This window comes from Conger conger, chromosome 6 (genome assembly GCF_963514075.1).
Source record: "Conger conger chromosome 6, fConCon1.1, whole genome shotgun sequence".
NCBI lineage: Eukaryota > Metazoa > Chordata > Actinopteri > Anguilliformes > Congridae > Conger > Conger conger.
In genome coordinates, this window is record NC_083765.1 from 44,076,457 (window position 1) to 44,088,607 (window position 12,151).

Genomic DNA, 12,151 nt, shown 5'->3' on the forward strand with positions numbered 1-12,151 from the left:
GTAGCCCTTTAAGTCTTATATCTATGACATTCTTGCTAGCCAACTATTATCAATGAGCTGGGACAGTTTTGATTCATTTCAAGCTTAATTACAGCAGTAATCTGCCAGACATAGTCACTGTCCCCTGGGATGGTCACGTATGTTTCACAAGCCTGGTCTTATGTTCAGGAGGGGATATCACACACAATATCACACACACGATCCGGCGCCCTGAAGGCCTGAATTTTAACAGGGGAGAGGGTGGATGGCAATCTCTCAGATTTCATCCTGCTCAGTCGTATGGTATGTACATATAACCTCAATGTCCTTTCTGTATTTGTTTTAAACACTTAAAAACACTGTTTTCCAAAAATAAACCTAGACATTCCACACTAATTAGTTTTTATAAAATGGACCTGTAGAGACAGAGAGAGAAAGAGAGAGAGACAGAGAGAAAGGGAGAGACAGAGAGAGAGAAAGAGAGAGAGAGATTAGGGAATAAGGGGTTTAAAAACAGGAAAAGAGGGAGGGAGAGTGTGAGAGAGAGAGAGAGAGAGAGAGAGAGAGAGAGAGAGAGAGATTACGGAAGAAGGTGTTTAAAAATAAGAAGATTGGAGCCTAAATGTGTGTATACAATTAATCAGTGGATGTGAGGTGACTGGCTGTTACTGCAGGAAAGTGTCAAAGGTTAAGAGCAAGTTATTTATAAGAATGGCATGAATCCTGCCCAAGACATTGACTGTCTAATTGACCAGAGTAATTACAAATTATGTTTTGGAGATGAGAATGTATTTATGGCAATGAGCCCACTATATGCAGACAGACATTAACCTACTCATGCACTAACACAGCGGTTCCCAAACTTTATGAACCTGCCACTCAATTAATGGGTTAATGCCTTTTATATGACCCTCTGGCTATTCAAATTTAAGCCTGAGTTATCTTAAAATATGGGCGTCATAAGTTTTATTTAAAAAAACTATTTGGACTGTAACTACTTCACTGTAAGTAACATATGCGAACTGTATGCAAGTTATGTATTTGAAAAATACATAAATGAATTTTCACTTTAACCCATTGTGTAACTCAGTTTGGGTGCAATGCATGCAGGGTAATGACATCATAGTGTCACTAACACATATCCTTCATGTACCGGAAACAACTGGGGGCCTTTCCTACTGATAAGGAGGGAATCCTGATGATTGGTTTATTATCCCAACCAACTGGTTACCTGGACTGGTTACCTGGACACACACAGTGAGAGGTAAAAGAGCTGGGATGTACGGATTTCTATATTTGTATTAGTGAAAAATATTGGCTTATTTTAAATGGTAAATGGTTGGCATTTATATAGCGCCTTTATCCAAAGTGTTGTACAATTGATGCTTCTCATTCACCCATTCATACACATACACACACACACACCCATGGCAATTGACTGCCATGCAAGGTACCAACCAGCTCATCAGGAGCATTTGGGAGTTAGGTGTCTTGCTCAGGGACACTTCAGCACACAACCCAATACTGTTTGCTTGACAAGTAAAATGTTCTCACCCTATTGGCAAATGAGTAAAATGTGTAAAACTGTCTAACCTCAGTGGCAATATTTTTCTCTTTTTTAGCAAAACAGTAATAGGAATAAGATTTTAAGTTGAAATATAACACTAAAATATGTGATTTTTTACATGTTTTAATTCCTACTCTTTCTTTTTGTTGTGTGTGTGTGTTCTGTTGTTTGTGTGTCACTTCAAGCCTCCCAGATTGGGAGAAACACAAAGAGGCACATGCAGTGGCTCTTGACAGGAACCTTGTGAACGAGGCTGTTGATTCTGTCAGGAATGTCAAGCACCTCGGAACCATGGTGAGGTCTGCCCACTGCACATCAGAGCGAACGTGTCACACAAATATGAGACACCCCCCCTCACCCACACCGAGGAAAATGCAAGCCTGAGAAAAAAGAACGAATGAAAGAGAGGGAGCAAGGAGGAGGTGATGACAGGAAAAAGAGAGAAAAAGGGCATATTTTCCAAATTACTGCAGATCTAAATAGCACAGTGCTGAATTGGCAGAGAAACATGAAGACGCTTATAAATACTGTAAGTAAAAGAAAAAATGGCAAAGGGGATTGAAATTCAGGATAATATACTACATCCCCCCTCGCTCTCTCTGATTCGATTGAGTCTTCCACTGGAGAGATCACAAGAGAACATCTGGGTGCTCGAACGCGATCTCACCCCTCTGCCCTCTCCCTGGTAAACACATCCAGGTGAGGTTGGCCTGCTGGAGCTCCCAGCCTGGGAGGGAGGCAGTATGAGCCCAGACCTCAGTTCAGTCAACCACTCACACCGGTGTCCTCGTTGCCTGGGTAACTGAAAAATAATTGTCAGCTCAAATTGAATTTTGACTCCAACTGACAACTGACAACTGTTGGTTCTCAAAAACATTCCTGGAATGTTAGGAAAAAATTGGAATTGGGGCCGGTTGTCCATGCTAATTTCGCAAGGGATGATATTGATATTAAACAAATTTTCCATTCCAATGCTTCCATTTGGAACATTCTTAAAATGTATTTGACACGTGTCGTTTGTGATATTCTTTCATGATTCAGCAATAATCATAAGAGGAAATATAGCATTGAATTGTTAGCTGGGCCATCGCTAACAGTTCACAGTACACTCTTGTGTAGCCTACAGTAGGCCGTGTTCTTGCTTTGCAATGATAACGGTCATAGTTTGAATTAAAGCTGCCCTTCTTTCCAGTTAGGATGTACTTCAGGACGTTAAATAAATGACGTATTACATAGTACACATTGTTCTTCATGCCAACAGTTATTTAGTTAGCATTCACTGCTGTCATTAATTAGCATAACAGCGTGGCATATCCTTTTTTGAGCTGAGTTTGCGAGCCAAGGGCTACACGCATTAAGTTATGCCGGATCTTGAGCAAGGCCTTTAACCCCACATTGCTCCTGGGCGGATTGTCTCCAGCTTAGTCTAATCAACTGTAAGTCGCTCTTCATAAAAGCGTCAGCCAAATAACATGTAATGTAATGTAATACACTCTTCACCTATATAATTCAGTGGATCTCTAGCTGTATGAATGAGTGATATGTAAAGTACCAACAATGACAAACCAATGTGGTCTCTGGATATACACTGTACACTCACCTGGGGGCTGGGAGTACAGCCTTGGCCATATGGCATGAAACAGAAATACACAATTCAATCAGTAATACTGAGCAGATAATATCGGAATTGAAACCATTCGAGGTGGGCTTACAGTAGCCTAGAATGCCGCAGATGCCTTCAGTGCCAAATATTCAGGTGATACGATGTGATCCTGTGATTTTCTAATGCTCTTAGAGGAATCTATGAACCGGTGGATTCTGAAATACACCTGCTTCTCTTAGAGGCCGGCTAAATGATCGGATTTCCTCTCCTTTCCACGTTGAGATCTTAATTCACATTAAGATCTCTGTCCTCTGTGTTCCAGAGGGCTGTGTGTGATTTTCCGTTCTGCAGCTGCATGCCGTTTTCAGAGTAAACGATACCATTCATCATGGACTGAGGAGGAAAATCGCTGATGAGCCACGCTGGTTTTGTTTGGACTCGTTTGTCTTTTGTTTTTATGCGACTTGTTCTCACAAAGCCGAGAGGCTTGCCAGTTTTTTTTTTTCAGTTTAACTGGAACCTGGTAGATTTAGCCATTTTCATCAACTCCTAACACCAATCCAAAGACGAGATGGACAATGTTTATCTCCAACGGAAACTAACAAAATTCAGTTAAGAAAATGAGTGCTTAGGTTGGATTCAATCAACATTTGACTCTATATCTACTCTATAATATATGCTTTATTCATATGCAAGCTTTATCAACTTAAGAAATCCCTCAAATGAACTTGCCAAATTTTGTTTTTCATCCTGTGAAAGGTGTGTGTGTTTATTTGTTAGTCAAGGTGGAAGCAAAGTGAATTAAAGTCAATGGACTGAGCAGATTGTCTTTGAAACACTGAACCAATAGCTGTCCCTTAAGGGGGTTACAAAGGTTTAGGAAGAAAAAGTGATGACAGTGGTACCCTGGACATAATATCTATTGATTTATATCCCATCATGCACTGCACAGATTTCGCCAGTGTTAAGGTGTTTACGAAACCCTGCAACCAGTTAAGCTGGACCTGGAAATAAATGGCTTTGAATGATAAATTCTCTCATTTTGCAGTGTAAAATGACTGGCCCTAATGTCTGACGCTGGCCTACTTAGCATCTGCGTATTTACATTTAGAAAAGGTCAAACTGTGAGACTAGAAGGCCATATAGTAATTGTTTTTAAATGCGCCAGTAACACCAGTGGCCCAAACCACGCAAAAACATAAGCCATAGTAGCTTTGCTAATGGTGGTTTTAATGATTTGATGGTGCGTGATGGCAGTCCCTAAGCAGACTCCATTTTAATGTGGGACGGTGCCCTGCTGTTCGTAAGCAAGCCTGTGAATCGTTTGACCTGCTTTACATAAATGAACACCTGAACATGTTGCTGTATATTGTAGGGGTTTATGACTTTGCGCATTGCAATAATACAACTGCTATTGGCCTGCATATCAGGCAAAAACAACGCATTTGGGTTCAATTGTTTTTTTTTTTTGTATTGTAATTATGAGCGTATAATAATTTTTTGTTCTTTTTTTTCCCTCAGTTGAATGATGATGAAAATCCTTCATTTCACGCCCGACGCAGAAGAGCCGTACTGTTCTTCAAAACAGCTCTTTCCCTCTTCAGAAAGGGCATCAATTAAAAAGAAATTGCCTGCGCTGTTATTATGAGTTTGCACAATGGCAGAATGGCTGAGAAAGATTTTCCCATTCTTACTGAGATTGAAGGTATCCCCCCCCCCCCTACGCCATTCCCCAACAATGTGAGCACATTGTATTAACCTACTCTTTTCAGCATGATGCGATTGAGCAAGGTCGCTTACGCAAACCTCAAAGAAAAAAAAACATCACAAAGGAATTTATGCAACCAATTGATTGTTGCTCAATGCTTGGACTGTGGCACTTGCATTATTAAGTACAGGATGACTATGTGGGGAAAACATATACCCTTGCTAAGTAAAAAAAAAGAAAGAAAAAGATTTAAACCGGATATCAAACCTACAATATCTGGGAAACAAGCCCGGATTCCCAAACACTGCTCCGCCACCTCCCGCCCACCCCTGCCTACCGCAGTACTGTCCTCAGGACCCCTGGTCCTCAAATGCTGCCCTCCACCCCCCCGGTCTGGAATCCATGCTCCAGGATTGGTTCTTTAACTGCCAGCAGCCTGGGAGTGAGATTATATGGGTATCTCAGCCTGGGTTGCGACGTACATACCTGTTACTCAGTCCGTTACCGTACATCTGAACCATGAAGTGGCAGCTATTTCAGTTGAGCCCATGGTGTTTGTAGGGTGACTGGACCATTGGGCAGGGTAGCTCCAGGGATGGGCTTAACTGACATTCATTTAACTGGCTGTGGATCAGCGAATTGTCTGCAGCCTTCTGGTCTTAGAGATCCACAGGCTCTGCTGGGTTTTGTTTTCACCTTAAAATCAGCAGCCGGTTCAGACCCAAGTAACCAGGTGAAGTGAACTGACTGCGTGAACACCTGCTCTGATTGGTTAATGAAGTCATAGGAACAATGAGACTCAGCATGTCTGCAGGTCCCCAGGACCAGAGTTTCAGGCCCCTGCTCTGAGGGAGCGTGGCCCCTCTGTGGGACAGGGGAGCTGCGATTGGGAGCTCTCTCCCCTAGGGGGAGCTGGACCCCCCCCAAATATATTTTGCAGCAAATAAAAAATAGTTACACCCCATATCCTGCACACCACCCCCCCCCCACCCCCCCCCGCCCACCACCCCCCACCCCCATCAAGCCCTGGCCCAGGACATAGTGTCCCAGTTCCCCCCCACCCACCTGCGGCTTTATAGTTGGGCTGTTGCAGGATCCCTATGGGGTGTACCAGTACTTTATTCTCAGGTTATATAAATACATTAGCTTATTTTTTAAAGTTTCCGTGCATTTATTAGGTCACATGCCGGCTTGCATTTTCTGACTTTACTTCTTAAAAGTATGTTCTCTTAGACCCAGCACTAATGCAGTAGTGATTTTTTTCTCCGTGAAATCATGAACATAAAATCCTCATCTGAATCAATCTTTCACAAAGGTGCAAGGTTCAAAAATGTATCATTTGTCAAATAACAGCAGTAGGTGTCATTTAGATAGCATGATGTACCGAAGGGTATGTCCTTAACACTCTAGGACGTCACAAATATGCGATTAGAATCTTCTTAACTGAGCATTGTAATGTTGATGAACATTCTAATCCATCACGGATGGTAAGTGAAAACAATGATGGAGGTATAGAACCACTGACTTAAAAAATAAAAAAATGTTTTTAAAAAACCCTGCTCTTCTCCTGAGGAGCTATAAATACCTTGAGTTCTGGGCTTTGTGGAGCCCATACACTGTCTCAGATAAGCTGATTATTTTGATTAGATGCAATTATTAAGCTCTGCTCACCCTACAGCTCTCAAAGACTCTCCTTGCCTCAGGAACTGGTTGCATTTTGTAAAGTGCTGTACGTTTAAAAAAACTGTGGCAGTCTAGTTTTTTTGTGTCATAAGTTCATTGTTAAAACTCTGCATCTTCCTTAGCGTGAGAAGACAGGCTATTTTGAAATGCATTTCTCCCGCATGCATAGTGCGAGTATTTACAAATTCATGAGAATTCAAATCTTCTTAATAAAATGTAGGAGAGCAACCATGAAGAGACATCGCACTCTGAGTTGTTTACCAAAGCTCGGCACAGCTGATGCGGAAGGAATGCTAATGTTTTTTGATTGAATCAGGTGATACAAGAGGCAATTGTTTGGACAAATGTCCAAGATATTCATTTTTATGTATTGTTCTTTTATGTGTATATGTGTGGTTGTGTATACTGTATGTGTGTGTGGTTGTGTTGTCATGGGGTTGGTTTTTATGAGCCAATACCTCATAAATTAGTTTGCAACAAAAGCTATGTTCTTCTGTGTCACTTAGGGATGTGGCTACAGGTTTAATTTCCCCTTAATTCATGCTCAATAACTTCCTTCTCTGCAAGTGATGCAGTAATATGGGCAGATAAGTAAGGAATGTTCATTTTGATGTTGCCATAAGATTTGAAAGACACAAGTCAGGATGTTTAGAGCACACCAAAAACAACATGAAAAATGGTATTACCATGTGGTCGTTAATTCTTGAAAATGGTATATGGACAGAGTGTATATGTAAATCATATTACAAGTTTAGTACCTGTTCATTACCTATTCATTAAATGTTTTGTAAGACAAGCTGTACTTAATTCTGTGGATGCATTTTCCTTTAATGCTTGCAAACAGTAGTCTACTTGTGCAGCAGATAAAGTGTGACCTAGTAATGCTATGAACATAGCATGAGTGGTACATGCAGGTCGGTTTATGGTCTATGTTTTCGGTTACACTGGTTTCCCTTTAAAAACACGTGCCATGCGTCCTTTCACTGCACCTATCCTCAACTCAGCCAAAGTCGCACGCACTCCTCAAATTAAGAATCGGAAAGGACAATGCGATCCCTTAAGGGTTTTTATCTCATTCCTGTGATGTTATTACGGGGTCACATTTCAGCCTAGCGCAGTATGTGACAAATCGTGCTATTATTTCATATTTCCTGCTCGAGGAAGTGTAAGCCTGCTGTTTGAATGACTTTCAAGGTCCAGTGTTTCCACCGAACACAGTGCCTTCTCCGGTAAATATTATGCTGGTTTTTCGTCATCAGGAATGGGCACTTTTCATTGATGTTTTTAAAGGAAGTAAATAACAGGAAAGTATTGTGGAAATGGTGACGGACCCTCTTGTGGTTATGAGTCACTCCAATCCTGGGACCTCAGGCCTAGCTGGCTGGGCTCAGCTGTGGGGCAGCTGATAGTCTAGTGGCTAAGGTGGTAGTCTGGGACCTGGAAGATCGGTGGTTCAAGCCCCGGTGTAACCGCAGTGAGATCTGTGCCACAGATGGGCCCTTGAGCAAGGCCTTTTCGGGACCTCTGCGTTGCTCCAGGGGAGATCGGCCCCTGCTTAGTCAAATCATCTGGACGTCGCTTTGGATTAAAGTGTCTCAAATGAGTGACTGACTGCAGATGTGCTCTTACACTACAAAAAAATGATTGTCTTAACATGCGTTATGCATTTGAAATAAACTTAAGCTCTGTAACTGTAACATAAGTGAATTTCAAGGTTTTATTGGCTGCCCATTGCCTCTCATCATTATTCTTTTTGCTGTCAAATCAAAATAAAAGTTGGAAAGAGCCATCCCCTGATAATGTCTCAAATCATATATCAGTCAGTCTGAGAGAGAAAGAGTTTTTCAGTAATTCATGAGCACACTCAGGCATTTTACCAGGCAGAATTGCCTCCGTAGCTCTAGATACTTATGCCCGTGTTTGGGCGATTGGGTTTAACTATGATCCTGCCCTCCATTACAGAATATTTTCAGGTCTCCTTTCAGCCTCTTGCAGATCCCATGCTTTGTGAAATACATATTTTGACATCATCTCTGAGACACACTATGTCATCATCTCTCACACAAAATATGACATCATCTCTGAAACACACTATGACATAATCTCTCACACAAAATATGACATAATCTCTGAGACACACTATGTCATCATCTCTCACACAAAATATGACATCATCTCTGAAACACACTATGACATAATCTCTCACACAAAATATGACATCATCTCTGAGACACACTATGACATAATCTCTCACACAAAATATGACATCATCTCTGAGACACACTATGACATAATCTCTCACACAAAATATGACATCATCTCTTAGCAAACTCCTGACCCACACTGGGGGCTCCTGCAGCTGCTCTGAATTGGGTCTTTGTTGCAGAGTCAGATAAGAGACGCAGACCTGGGGAGGAAGCAAGACTCAAGGCAAATTTACACTGGCAGAACGCTAAAGTCAGGCACTGGCATCCTTGAAAAGTGTGAGGTTGCAGTAGCTGCCACAACCTGCCAAAGATCTTTTCCTGTGGAGTCTGTAGTTACTATTTATTGCTGTGTTTATGAGTCTGAATTTCAATATTTCACTCTAATTGTCCTTTGAAGTGTGCTCAGTTAAAATCATTCAGTTATTGTCTCTGAAACACTTTTTTGTTTTGTAGGAGTGATTATACCACACAATTTGTCCGACAAATTTTGGAAAATTGGAAAATTGTATAAATGTTCACATACTGTGGCATTGAGGTATCTTAAAAACATACTTCATCTGTTAAACAACTAAGATTTCTGAAAGCAGTGGAAACAAAAATATATGTGACGTGATGATGTCACAATTCAATGCTTGGTAAGATGATATGATGTCACACACATTTCTTGGGCTACAATTATAGCTGTTCTGAGAGCTTTCTCTAAAAATGACTCTTTTGCCTCAGAGAATCTCTCGGCCTCTCCCCATTCCCAGGCCTCGAAACAGGGCCAAACTAACAGGGCTGAACCAACAGCAATAACAATTTCAGCATCACCCAAGAGAACTGAGAGATCACTACACACACACACACACACACACACGCCAACACACCACACACATGACACATACAGACAGACACACAAAGACATACACACTATGCACACTCACACACATACAGACACAACACACCACACACACATACTTGCCCACACACAGTACATACATAAACACCCCACGCACACACATATACAAGAACACACATACACACTGCACACAGAGCACACACGCACTCTTACGCACGGATACACACACACAAACACATACACACCACATGCAGACACACAAACACAGCACACATACAGTACATACACACACGCACATAAACATCCCACACACACATACAAGCACACACACACAGCACACTCGCACTCACACAAACACAGCACATACACAGACACAAACACGGCTCAGACGCACACTCACACACACACTCACACACACACACACACACATACACACGTAAACACCCCACACACAGATAAAAGCACACACACACAGAACACACGCACTCACAGAAACACAGCACACACAGACACAAACCCAGCTCAGATGCACACACACACACATGTAAACACCCCACACACACATAAAAGCACACACACACAGCACACACGCACTCACAGAAACACAGCACACACAGACACAAACACTGCTCAGACGCACACTCACACACACACACACATACACACGTAAACACCCCACACACACATAAAAGCACACACACACAGCACACACGCACTCACAGAAACACAGCAGACACAGACACAAACCCAGCTCAGACGCACACACACACGCACACACATACACATGTAAACACCCCACACACACATAAAAGCACACACACAGCACACACGCACTCACAGAAACACACCACACACACAGACACAAACCCAGCTCAGACGCACACTCACACTCTCACACACACACAGACACCGTACACCTGCAAGAACAGGAACGCCACTGTTCGTCCCTCAGAAGCTGTTCTATGCAGTGCCTGCCCCCCTCCCCAACATCGCAACATCCACAAAATATTCCATGTCCTGTTATGAGAAAATGGAGGTTTGCACTCTCTCTCCCTTTGTGTGCAAAGCCAGCTGAGAGCAGGCTGCTCATTTAATCTGGGATCCGAGCCAGGAACCGGATGATGTCGTCATCTATTCATTGTGTGTGTATGTGTGTGTAACCGTGAGTGAATGTTTACTTGTGTGTATAGTGTGTGCCTGAGAGTGCATCCTAATTTTTTATACTTCACAGTTTGTATAAACGGCAGACGACCAGCAGTGCACTGTGGGAAATGGCAAGTTGTAGCTACTGGGACTCGAAATGCCTTGTTTCAGCACGGGTCAAAGGTCAGTGGAGATAAAAAAAATTGCAGCTTATTTGCAACTAATTCTTGCAAATACAAAAAAAAGGTCTACTGTTTTACATTTTCAATGTGAAAGCAGAAAATGAGTTGACTGCAAAACCATCTTGCACAAGGCTTACCCCCCATCCTCCATCTTGTCTTTGCATCAAGGCTCTGAAGCCAAAAGTGAACTGCGTTACAGATCCCCGTCTTGTTTTTTTATATTATCATTTTGTATGTGTGACAGAATTTGCCCTTGAACAACATGAAATCAAAGCACTGCTTCATAAGGTTTTCTTAAGGTAAGTTCAACATTTCTAGAGAAATGCTTTATTTAACATAAAAACATTATATTTTGGCTGGTTTTCACTAGGAACTTTGTATTCCTTTAAACTATTTTGGCCATTCACTGCTGGATGCAGTCCTGAAGCCTCAAACTTCTCTAGCTCCATTTGTTTAAAGTAAGCTGCACAAGTAAAATATACACACATTAGTTTCTATTCAAATTTGACCTAAAGTTTGGGAAACGAGAGCTATTAATAATTTTCATAATCACTTTCATACTTCTCATATTTTCATTTCATTTTCATAATCATAAATAATTGTATCTGGATCTGGCCCAACAATGTGTGTCGGATTGTTAAAATATGCATCACCTGGCTTGTAATTGGGAAAAACAAAAGTCATTTGCTGCCTGAAGAAAGCTGTAGAAGGCTGTTTTTCTCTCTCTCTTTATACGGGTACTCAAGAACGCCCGAATGTGTCCAAGAATACATTCCCCTCATAAATGCTAAGTTGAATTTTAAATTCATATTTCAGTCGGAAGGATATAGGCTACCATTTGAATGCTCATTATCATTCAGACACACAACAAACACGGGTAATGTTTCTACAACCCAGGCCAACGGCACAGCGTAGCTTCTAATAGTGTACAGTGCGTGCTCATTTTCCTTTCACTGTGATTACAGTCACCGCAAATAGAAAGTGGTTTGAATCTAATACAATGTGACACCGCAAAGAGCTGGTAAAAAAAAAAAAAAAGTCTTTTTTTTACAGAGATAACACCTTTGGAAGAGCTACCTCGAACCATTAACATCCAGACAGGATGTACCATAATCTTCAGATTTAAGCCATTAAGGTGCATTTATCTGTGACCCTCAATTTGTATTATCAAAGTTAAGAGTCCATGAAAGTGTTTTTAGACAAAGAATGAGGGCATTACCTGCTCTGAAACCCCTGGT